The sequence below is a fragment of the Arachis duranensis genome, chromosome 3 (assembly GCF_000817695.3).
Source record: "Arachis duranensis cultivar V14167 chromosome 3, aradu.V14167.gnm2.J7QH, whole genome shotgun sequence".
Lineage (NCBI taxonomy): Eukaryota > Viridiplantae > Streptophyta > Magnoliopsida > Fabales > Fabaceae > Arachis > Arachis duranensis.
The window spans coordinates 61,789,919-61,799,642 of NC_029774.3; positions in this window are offsets into that span (position 1 = coordinate 61,789,919).

Genomic DNA, 9,724 nt, shown 5'->3' on the forward strand with positions numbered 1-9,724 from the left:
ATTATCCGCTCATCACAACACCAAACTTAAATTGTTGCTTGTCCTCAAGCAACTGAAAATCAAATAAGATAAAAAGAAGAGAATATGCAATGAATTCCAAAAACATCTATGAAGATCAGTATTAATTAGATGAGCGGGGCTCTAGCTTTTTGCCTCTAAATAGTTTTGGCATCTCACTCTATCCTTTGAAATTCAGAATGATTGGCTTCTATAGGAACTCAAAATCCAGATAGTGTTATTGATTCTCCTAGTTAAGTATGATGATTCTTGAACACAGCTACTTATTGAGTCTTGGCTGTGGCCCAAAGCACTCTGTCTTCTAGTATTACCACCGGATACATACATGCCACAGACACATAATTGGGTGAACCTTTTCAGATTGTGACTCAGCTTTGCTAGAGTCCCCAATTAGAGGTGTCCAGGGTTCTTAAGCACACTCTTTTTGCCTTGGATCACACTTTATTTCTTTCTCTTTTTTTTCTCTTTTTCTTTTTTTCATTTTTCTCTCTCATTTTCATTTTTTTTTTGTATTCACTGCTTTTTCTTGCTTCAAGAATCATTTTTATGATTTTTCAGATCCTCAGTAACATGTCTCCTTTTTTATCATTCTTTCAAGAGCCAACATTCATGAACCATAAATTCAAAAGACATATGCACTGTTCAAGAATACATTCAGATGTCAAAGTATTGCCACCACATCAAAATAATTAATCTGTTATAAAATTCAAAATTGATGGATTCATAGGACATTCATAACTTTAAGGCATAGACACTAAGACACTAATGATCATAAGACACAAACATAGATAGACACAAACATGGATAGACATAAGCATGATTTTTCGAAAAACAGAAAAATAAAGAACAAGGAGATTAAAGAACGGGTCCACCTTAGTGATGGTGGCTTGTTCTTCCTCTTGAAGATCTTATGGAGTGCTTGAGCTCCTCAATGTCTCTTCCTTGTCTTTGTTGCTCCTCTCTCATGATTCTTTGATCTTCTCTGATTTCATGGAGGAGAATGGAATGTTCTTAGTGCTCCACCCTTAGTTGTCCCATGTTGGAACTTAATTCTCCTAGGGAGGTGTTGATTTGCTCCCAATAGTTTTGTGGAGGAAGGTGCATCCCTTGAGGCATCTCAGGGATTTCATGATGAGTGGGAGGTAATATTTCAATTAGCTCCACCTTAGCTCTGTCTACCTCAATGCCTTGATTAGAAACTTTATGGCCAAGAACTATTCCATCTGTCACCATGAAGTGACATTTTTCCCAATTCAAGACTAAATTGGTTTCTTGACATCTTTTCAATACCAAGGCCAGATGGTTTAGGCAATTAGGGAAGGAGTCTCCGAATACTGAGAAGTCATCCATGAAAACTTCAATGAACTTCTCTATCATATCTGAAAAGATGGAAAGCATGCAGCGTTGAAAAGTTGCGGGTGCATTACATAGCCCAAATGGCATGCGCCTGTAGGCAAGCACTCCATATGGGCAGGTGAATGATGTTTTCTCTTGGTCTCTTGGATCAACCACAATTTGGTTATATCCAGAATAACCATCTAGAAAACAATAATATGCATGTCCTGCAAGCCTTTCCAGCATCTGATCCATGAAAGGAAGTGGGAAATGATCTTTTCTTGTGGCTTCATTGAGCTTCCTGTAGTCAATACACATTCTCCAGCCCGTGATGGTTCTTGTAGGAATTAGCTCTTTACTTTCGTTGGGCACCACAGTGATTCCTCCTTTCTTAGGAACCACTTGAACTGGACTGACCTATGGGCTATCTGAAACTGGATAGATTACTCCTCCCTGCCACAACTTCATAACCTCTTTCTACACTAGTTCCTTCATTGCTGGATTTAACCTTCTTTGTGGCTGAATGGAAGGTTTAGCACCCTCTTCCAAGAGTATCTTATGCATGCATATGGCTGAACTGATTCCTTTCAAATCAGCAAGTGTCCATCCAATGGCATCCTTGTATTTTTGCAAGACTTGAAGCAACTTTTTCTCTTGTTCTTGGCTGAGGGCTGAATTTATGATCACTGGATAACTTTTATTTTCTCCCAAGTATGCATACTTGAGAGTAGGTGGCAGTGCTTTAAGCTCAAGTTTGGGCACTTCTTGTCTTTCCTCTTTTTTTTCTAACCTGCCTTGGACATGCATTTCAGCGGCTGCAGCCTCTTTGCTTGCTGCTAATTCTTCTTCTGTTGATGCTTCAAGTTCTTCTTCAAGAGTTTCTTACACCAAAGCCTCTACTGAGTCCAACCTCATGCATTCTCCCAATGAGTTGTGTGGGTAACTCATGGCCTTGAATACATTGAATGTCATTTTCTCCTCGTGTAATCTAAGGACAAGTTCACCCTTTTGGACATCAATAATGGCTCCGGCAATGGCCAAGAATGGCCTTCCCAGAATGATGGAAGTCTTAGCTCCTTCCTCCTTGTCTAATACTACAAAATCTGCTGGAAAGATGAAGTCTCCCACCTTCACCAACAAGTCTTCTACTATCCCATGGGGAAACTTGAATGATCTGTCTACTAGTTGTAGGGCCATTCTTGTTGGTTTGGCCTCCTCAATCTTCATTTTTTTCATCATTACTAAAGATATTAGATTTATGCTGGCTCCTAGATCACATAGAGCCTTTTCCACTGTGATTTCCCAGATGATACAAGGGATTTGGAAACTCCCAGGATCCTTCAATTTCTGGGGCAATTTGTGTTGGATGATGGCACTACATTCTTCGGTGAATACCACGGTCTCATTGTTCTTCCAGCTTCTCTTCTTGGTCATCAATTCCTTCAAGAACTTGGCGTAGAGTGGCATTTTCTCTATAGCTTCAGCAAAGGGTATGTTTATTTGTAGTTTCTTGAAGATTTACAAGAATCTTGAGAATTGGTTATCCTCTCCCCTCTTCTTTAATTGCAGCTGCTGGGGGTATGGAGCTTTTGAGAGGCATGATTTGAGTGCTTATCCTTCTTGATGTGACTTAGGGGTGGAGGTTCAAGCTTCCTCATGTCCCTTGTTTTCTTCATCCAATTTCTTCTCTGGTGGTTTCTTGTGGGTCTCCTTCAATTCCTTCCCACTTCTGAGGGTGATGGCTTGACATTTCTCCCTTGACACTGAGTTAATATTGCTGCAATTATTGTGTCTAGGGACTTGCTTGAATAAGAATTCAATCTGTATTTCCAGTTTCTTGATGGCAGCATCTTGATTCTGCATGTTAGATTGCACTTCTTCCCGGAAAGCTTTACTATCTTGAATTTCCTTGCATAAGTTTTCAAGTAGAGCCTCAATCTTTGAGAGTTTATCATCTGTTAAAGATGGTGGGTTGAGATTAGGTGATTGAGAAGGTTGGTTAGGTGGGTGTTGATAGGATCTTTGTGAGGTGTGTTGGTGAGTTGCATTGTTGTTGGAATTGAGGTTGTGGCGTCTCTAATCTTGACCTTGGTCTTGTTGATTTCCCCACCCAAAGTTAGGGTGATTTCTCCATCCAGAATTGTAAGTTTTAGAGTATGGATCATGGATTTGTCTAGGTGAGTTTCCAACATAATTGGCTTGCTCCCAGTCACCTTCTTCTCCTATATTCACTCCTTCTTAAGCTGGTGATGAAGTGATGGCTGTTGCAACTTGGTTTTCCTCCACCTTCTTAGTAAGATCTACTAGCTGCTTGGTGATCATCTTATTTTGAGCTAGCAATGCATCCATGTGGTTCAGCTCTATTACTCCTCTAGTGTTACTTCTTTCGGAGGTATAGAAGTAGTCATTCTCAGCAACTGTTTCAATGACATCTATGGCTTCTTCAATGGTTTTCTTCTTGTTTAGAGAGCCTCCTGATGAATGATCTACAGCCTTCTTTGCTCATAGGAAAGACCTTCATAAAAAATATGAAGTTGAACCCATTCATTGAACATTTCTGGTGGGCATCTTCTTGTTAAGTCCTTTAATATCTCCCATGCTTCATAGAGAGTCTCACCATCTTGCTGCCTGAAGGTTTGCACCTCAGCTCTCAGCCTGTTGATTCTTTAGGGAGGGTAGAATCTTGCCAAAAATTTGTTCACCACATCTTTCCAATTTGTTAAGCTCTCCTTTGGGAAGGATTCAAGCCATTTGGATGCCTTGTCCCTGAGTGAAAAAGGGAACAAGAGAAGCCTATAGACATCCGGGTGGACTCCATTAGACTTCACAGTGTCACAAATCCTCAGGAAGGTGGTTAGGTGTTGATTGGGATCTTCTTGAGCACTTCCTCCAAATGAACAATTGCTCTGAACAAAGGTGATGAGCTGGGGTTTTAGTTCAAAGTTGTTGGCATGTATGGTGGGATTCTGGATGCTACTTCCACAGTTTCCTGGATTAGGATTAATGTAGGAGCCTAGAACTCTCATTTCTTGCCCAGCACGGTTTGCAGGGCCTTCTCTAGCATGGTTGTGAGCTTCTTCTTCATGATTGTTTTCCAAATTCTCTTCCATGTTGGGTTTAAAGTACTCTTCCTCTTCTTCAGCACCAACAATTCCTTTCCCTCTTGCTTCCCTCCTTAGTCTCCATAGGGTCCTTTCAGGTTTTGAATCGAAGAAAGTTGAAGCTCCCTCTCTTCTCCCTCTCATACAACTAACAAAACTCACAGCAAGAGATAAAATGAGGAGATTATTCTTGTTAGAGTAATTGTTAGTGTGAGTGATGCAAATTATCAAATAGTTAGTCGGTTAGTGAGCAGAATTGTAATTAACAAAGAACGAAAGAAAATAGAGAGGGTAAAGGGGATGAGGAAGAAACTAAACAAACTGAAGGAAATTTATTGAATCAAAATAAAAACAAATAAAGAAAAAGAAAAATGCTCAATCTAGTGAACTTCCAACTTAATCATTGTTGATTCAAAATCAATCCCCGGCAACGGCGCCATAAACTTGATGCATGAAAACTTGTGACTCAACAAATTTCCTTCGGCAAGTATACCGAATTGTCGTCAAGTAAAAACTCACAATAGAGTGAGGTCGAATCCCACAAGAATTGATTGGTCAAGCAATTTTAATTGGAAGATTATGCTAGTTGAGCTAAGCAGGATGTAGTTGAGAATTACAAAAAAATTAAATGGCAGAAAAGTAAATAACAAAAAATAAAGTGCAGAATCTTAAATGGGGATTTGGGGTAATGAGCATGAAAATAAACGACAGAAAGTAAAGAGAATGGGTAAGATCAGAAATGGGAAAATCATTGGGTTCAGGAGATATTGCATTCTCTAGATCAAGTTCATTCTCATCTCTTCCTCAATCAATGCATTCATTAATCTCCTTGGCAATCTTAAGTGATTGGATCCCAATTCCTTGGCAATCCAATCTCTCTAAGCTTGAACAATTGCCCAATTCCTTGATTTAATTGCTCATGGGAAGAGATGAAGTGTGGTCACTATTTATACCACATGTATTTCCAAATCAAAGTGTTGGGAGGATTACATGTCACTATATCCGCCCAGACCCCAATTTGGTCCAACATGAGAAAGCATTTCTAGCATAATCTCCTCATCCCTTTTCCAAGGCTCAGAGGAGATCCAATTATGGAGAGTTTCTTTCCCAAGATAACAATCCAATTAGATGAAGATCGAAAGCTTTCTAGTAAAATCAAGAGAAAAGAAAGAAGAAGAAGAATGAAAACTATAATTGATCCATCAAATTACAACAGAGCTCCCTAACCCAACTAAAGGGGTTTAGTTGTTCATAGCTCTAGAAATCAAAAATGGCAGAAAAGAAGAATCCATGCTAAAAGTGCAGAAAAGTAAATATACAGAGGTAGTTCTCCAAAGTGCCAAGCTTCTCTATAGTTCAAAACTACTCCTATATATACTACTCCTCTTGATCTTCTAGTGAGTTCTTCAAGTCTTGGATGTGGGCTTTGGATCTTGAGTTGAAGTAGTTCCAATCTTTAGTGGGCCCAACTTGCAGAGAAGTATGAATTAGGCATGGGCGTTAGTGAGATTAACGTTAAGTGACATTTGGGTTCGAGAACGTTAGTGGCAATCACTTTTTCCACTAACGTTCCACCCTCAAATACCTCACGTTAACTCCAACGTTAGTGGCACTTACATGACCACTAACGTTGCTTTCTACATCTTTGCTAACGTTATTGGGACTCACTTTTTCCACTAACGTTCCACCCTCAAATACCTCACGTTAACTCCAACGTTAGTGGCACTTACGTGACCACTAACGTTGCCTTCTACATCTTTGCTAACGTTATTGGGACTCACTTTTCCCAATAACGTTGGTTTATGCCCCTTTCTCAAGCGTTATTGGGACCCACCTTTCCCAATAACGTTGCTATGTGCCTTTTGTCCCTACGTTAGAGTTCACGTTAGTGTAACTAACGTGGCTCTTAACGTGGGTATGCTTCACCTTCGAGAGCGTTAGTGACACTTACCTTTGTCACTAACGCTCCAAGTGCCTCTATTCTTCACGTTAGAGCTCACGTTAACTAAGTTAACGTGGCTCTTAACGTGGTAGTAATGCCATCTTCCAACGTTAGTGACAAAAGTGAGTGTTACTAACATTGGCTCATCAATCCTCAACTCCACGTTAACTCTCACGTTAGTGGTCTTAACGTGACCACTAACGTAGGCAATGCTAGTTGATCCAACGTTAGTGACAAAGGTGAGTGTCACTAACGTTGGCGTTGTTCTTCTCTTCTATGTTAGAGTTCACGTTAACTTAGTTAACGTGACTCTTAACGTAGCTCATTGCCAAGTCTTGGAACGTTAGTGGTGTTCACATTTACCACTAACGTTGGAGTAGAACGTTAGTGGTGTTCACGTTTCCCACTAACGTTGGAGTTCTCTTTTGTCTCCACATTAACTTAGTTAACGTGGCAAGTAACGTGAGCTATTGATGGCTTCGCAGGTGTTATTGGTGATCACTTTTCTCATTAACGTCGCAAGCTATTTGCCATTCCACGTTAGTGTTCATGTTAACTAGATTAAGGTGAGTACTAACGTGGTTCTTCCTTGCTTCCTTTGCCCTGAAATCAAGCAAATAAAGTACATCAAAGCTCTAGCCAAAGTCATGAGATTATGCATCATCAATTTATCATGCAATTCTAGCAAAATCCTCATGAAATCATATGAAATTCACAATAATTGCTTAAATCAAGGTGTAAGTGTATTTTCATCCAAAACTTGCCTTATTCACTAAGAAAATGCATGAAACTACCCTAAAACATTAAAGAAAAGGTCAGTGAAACTAGCCTAGATGCCCTGGCATCACTTACAACAAAATTCTTCTTTCTATAAGAGAAATTCCTAAGCAACGCGATTCTCGCTATCAAATTAATGTCGCCGTTGCCGGGGAGTTGCAATGGTGTTATGTTATTGGCTATTGTGAATATGTGAATATGTTTGCCTTTTGTTTGTTTGTTAGTTTTTATTAGGTTTAGGACTTTGTTCTCATTTTTGCTAGTTTTTGTTTTTATTTGCTATTATGAATTCTCATCCTCACTTTGGCTATGAGTTTGGCTCAAATTATGTTGTAGGGAATGGGAACTACAACGGTAACATGCATCAAGGATTTGGGAATCAAAGATGGGAGGAGTGGTGCTTGAAATTGTAAATCACACTTTTCACAACTCGTACCACTAACCAGCAAGTGCACTGGGTCGTCCAAGTAATACCTTACGTGAGTAAGGGTTGAATCCCATGGAGATTGTTGGCTTGAAGCAAGCTATGGTTATCTTGTAACTCTTAGTTAGGATAATAATAATTCTCAATTTTGATTGGTAGTAAATAAAAAGCATGGATTAAATAATACCTGTTATGCAGTAATGGAGAATATGTTGGAGTTTTGGAGATGCTTTATCTTTTGAATCTCTGCTTTCCCCTTGTCTTCTTCTTCACGCACGCAAGGTTCCCCCTATGGCAAGCTGTGTGTTGGTGGATCACCGTTGTCAATGGCTACCATCCGTCCTCTCAGTGAAAATGGTCCAGGTGCGCTGTCACCGCACGGCTAATCATCTGTCGATTCTCACTCATGTTGGAATAGGATTCATTGATCCTTTTGTGTCTGTCACTATGCCCAACCTTTGTGAGTTTGAAGCTCATCACAGTCAAATCCCTGAATCCTACTCAGAATACCACAGACAAGGTTTATACTTTCCGGATTCTCAAGAATGCTGCCAATGGATTCTAGCTTATACCACGAAGACTCTGATTAAGGATTCCAAGAGATACTCATTCAATCTAAGGTAGAACGGAGATTGTTGTCAGGCACGCGTTCATAGATTGAGAATGGTGATGAGTGTCACAGATCATCACATTCATCATATTGAAGTGCGAATGAATATCTTAGATAGAAACAAGCGTGTTTGAATAGAAAACAAAAATAATTGCATTAATCCATCGAGACATAGCAGAGCTCCTCACCGCCCAACAATGGAGTTTAGAGACTCATGCCATCAAAGATACAAAGTTCAGATATAAAATGTCATGAGGTACAAAATAAATCTCTAAAAGTTGTTTAAATACTAAACTAGTAACCTAGGTTTACAAAAAATGAGTAAACTGAGATAGATAGTGCAGAAATCCACTTCTGGGGCCCACTTGGTGTGTGCTGGAGCTGAAACTTGAGCTTTTCACGTGCTTGGGCTATTTTTGGAGTTAAACGCCAGGTTGTAACCTGTTTTGGGCGTTTAACTCCAACTTGTAACCTGTTTCTGGCGTTTAACGCCAGAATGGAACATGGAACTAGTGTTAAACGCCAGTTTACGTCATTTATCTTCGAGCAAAGTATAAACTATTATATATTACTGGAAAGCCCTGGATGTGTACTTTCCAACGCAATTGAAAGAGCGCCAATTGGACTCTGGTAGCTCCAAAAAATCTATTTCGAGTGCAGGGAGGTCAAAATCCAACAGCATCAGCAGTCCTTTTTCAGCCTGAATCAGATTTTTGCTCAGATCCCTCAATTTCAGCCAGAAAATACCTGAAATCATAGAAAAACACACAAACTCATAGTAATGTCCAGAAATATGAATTTTGCATGAAAACTAATAAAAAAATACTAAAAAGTAGCTAGAACCTACTAAAAACTACCTAAAAATAATGCCAAAAAGCGTATAAATTATCCGCTCATTGATGGTGTTTTTGCGGAAAACAAATTTTCCAACACACAAATCCAACCGGCAAGTATACCGGGTCGCATCAAGTAATAATAACTCACAAGAGTGAGGTCGATCCACATGGATTGATGGATCAAGCAACTTTAGTGGGTGATTAGTTTAGTCAAGCTAACATTGGTGAGTGAGAATTGTTGCAGCAGAATGTAAATAGCAGGGAACTTAAATTGCAGAATGTAAATAGGTAGGAAGCTTAAAGAACAAGCAATGTAAATTGCAGAAACTTAAATGACAAGAAATGTAAATTGCAGGAAATGTAAAGGGGATTGAGTGCAGGAAATTTAAAGGAAAGCAATAAGCAGCACTTAGAATAATTGCAGAATAATTAAATTGCATGAAAAGTAAAAGGGATTGGGTGCTGGGAATTAAAACTTCAATAAGAAAATGTAAAATGCAATCAAGCAAAGAAGTAAAAAATGTAAAGTGCAATCAAGCAAATGAATTTTGAATTATGCAGTAAAAGAACAAGAGAGAATTCAAGGTGAGAATTGAAACAGAATTCTTTCAATTCTCAATCCAACATTCAAAACAAAGAATGAAGAGTGTAGAAGTAAGAACAAAGAAGAAGAGAACTCAA